This window comes from Rhinopithecus bieti, unplaced genomic scaffold (genome assembly GCF_001698545.2).
Source record: "Rhinopithecus bieti isolate Rb0 unplaced genomic scaffold, ASM169854v2 scaffold_19, whole genome shotgun sequence".
NCBI classification, from domain to species: Eukaryota; Metazoa; Chordata; class Mammalia; order Primates; family Cercopithecidae; genus Rhinopithecus; species Rhinopithecus bieti.
This window is the reverse complement of record NW_016803360.1, coordinates 2587667-2590645: the sequence shown is the minus strand read 5'-3', so window position 1 is coordinate 2590645 and position 2979 is coordinate 2587667.

Sequence of the window (2979 nt, the reverse complement as noted above, 5' to 3'; positions counted from 1 at the left end):
TCCATTTTAAGTTATATATATATATATAATTTTCTAAAAATAATAAAATAAAATTTGGTTCCAAGCTGAAAACCCAACTCTTTCCCTACTGTCAAATGACTTAGAGCCTTCTCAACCTGACATTTCATCTGTCAGTACATAAATGGCCTTCATGCTAAGAAGTAAGAAGGAAAAAATGATGTAACTACTTGAAAATTAATAAAGATTTTTTCTATCCTAGTATTATAAATTATGTATATCATTGAATATAATTAATATCTAGTATTATGAATTTATTTTTCTTTAAGCTGCCAAAATAGTCATAATATTCCAGTATCTCATAATAACATTGTCTTCCAGGGAAATAATTCTTCAGATATTGCAGATCATCCCTTTTCACTGGGGGCAGTGTCTTTCCTTTATCCAGCTCTCCAAAGGTTATCAAGAACAAGTTACTAACGTCCGTGATCCTCTGTAACACCAGTCTTGCTAGATTAAAAAAAGAAAAGAAGAAGAAGAAGAAGACTACAAAGCAACAAATTCTACATTAAGATTCCACTTAGGCAGCTTATAGAGTAGAGGTGCCATTTGTTCCTTTTTTTCTTACATCCCCTTGGGCTCCACAAAGGGTATTAGTGGTGATTTCTCTTTAATAAATATTAGTGTTTCACTGCTATTCACTACAGACGAAATTTCTATATAAAATAAAATTATTTTGTTCCCTAATAAGGGCAGGAGGTATTTATTATTAAACTATCTGCACAAAAGAGATGAAACACAGCCGCCATTTGTGTAATGTGTCTGGCGCTACCTTCGTGGTCCTCTCCTCAGAAGGTAAAACAAGACAGAAGGGAACTGGATTCTGTGAAGAATTCTCAGCTTTGAAATATAGATGCTCCCAGGCCCCCTGGTGGGTGTGGAAGCAAAACAAACATTTTATTTCCTAGGACTAATTTGGTTGTAACAGAAAAATGCAAGTCATGGTGACTTATGGGAAATAAGGGAGGTAGGGTAATCTACAGGCTCAAGAAATGTTCAGAAGGCAGTAGACCGAGTGTGTCAAATGAGATTAGTAGGGATTTGGTCCCTCTCTTTCTCTCAGGTCTGCTTTCCTCTGTGTGAACTTTATTCAGTCAGGCTTAGCACAGGGAGTGGCAAGATGGCTACTGGCAGCTCCAGGCAGCCCTTGACCTTCAAAAACCACAGTGGAAAGAGCTCCTCCTTTTCAAAAGTACAAACCTAGGATTGCCTCTGAAAAGTGTGGATTTTTTCCTCCTCTCAACCATGCTTTGTAGGTATGGAAATCGAATAAGGTCATTGGGTAGGCCTGGACCACAGCTACATCTGGATCTAGGTTGGTGGTCTGCCTTTCCAAAACAAAAGCCCTAAAAGCTGGAGCAGCATCCTTTTCCAAAAAAGGTGGGGAGGGAACAGTGTCACACTGAAGAAAAGATAATGGGTTCTGGGTGGGCAAAAGTAGCAGATATATTCAGATGAGTATTTTAAAATACAAAGTTAACTAAGGACAGCAGAAAAATACGGATATTCCAATTTACAAGTCAGGTAGTCACAATTATGTTCAAAGTCCTGTACTAATCTAGATTAATGTTCCCAGTTTTCCTGGTCCAGAATGTTCTCTGGCAAAGATACTGTTCTACATGTCCAAAAAGGCTGCTCCAAAGACAAAGTCCCAGCTTTGCCTCTTACTTCAGCAACTACCTCTCCAAGTCCTTTCACATCCATTTCAAATCTCAAATTCAACTTATTTCTACTACCATTTAAATGATCTTTCCTCATTGTCTCTTCTAAACCTTGACTAAAGGCAAAGAGAGTGCTATGTAAAATACAAAGTAAGTAAAATACATGATCTGGGTATAAGTTTACACTGTAGATAAAAATTAAGAAAGAAAATCTATATAAAATCTCAAAGGAATAAACTAATTCTCCTCCCGTGGACCTATTAAAGTACTAGAATGACATGATAATAACATGGGCTGTTGTCATCATGTGCTAGTACTGTATTAAGAAGAGACTTGCAAAAAAGCAGAATCTTTGATAATGTGTCTAATAATAGCCCAGCAGTTAGATGATTTCCACAGGGCTTCTAAGGGAAAGCTTGTGGCATCTCCTTCACAAAATATTTTTTAAGAACCAAAAGAGTAATGTTTTTACATAAGTTTGAATGCCGTACCTGGCCTATGATTCAGAGACAGCCAAACTACTCAATGATGGGATCATCTACAAACCAATTGTTATATGAGACAGTCAGGGATGGGCTAAGTTAAAAACTAAAAGACAAATTACAGAGTAAACTCCTGGACTGCTAGAAAACAGAGTATTTTATCCAATTTTGCCTGTTGTTTTTGCTATTTTACTAGTTGTTATATGGCACATTCTCTTTGGGAAAAAAAAATTACTTTCTGTGTCAACTATTGTGAAAATAAAATGCCCCATAAAATCTATGCGATGCTCTCCTTATTTCTTTAGGGATCTGAATATTCTAAGCTTTTAGAGTTTTGTGTGGTTTTCTAACATTAACTCTTCTCCTTTAAAGCTTTGTTTCATGAAGATCTCGACTTTTTTTCTCCTGAGGTTTGAAATTTTTCTATCTGTTCTGTCTGCCAAACTTCTGTTTATTTCTGCACTTCTACTTTTACTTATTAAAGTTATAAGATAATTTCAGTGTCATTATTTAAAGATTTTCTGTTACTTGCAATGTTGTTGCATCGTGGTTTTCCTTTTGACTTGTTAGGAAACAAACCAAGGTACGTTTTTTTTGTTTTTGTTTTTTTCTTCTTTCATTTGAAAAGACTTGGCAAAATTTCCAGACCAGAGAATGTCATTTAATTATTTTACTACTAGCTAATATTTTGATTTCCTACTTTATCCACTTGGGTTCCCTTGTTTTATACAAATTACATTGCCACTGAATTTTACAATACAAAAGCCACTATATGTATATATTGTTCTTAAAAAAAAAAAAAAAAAAAAAAAAAAAAA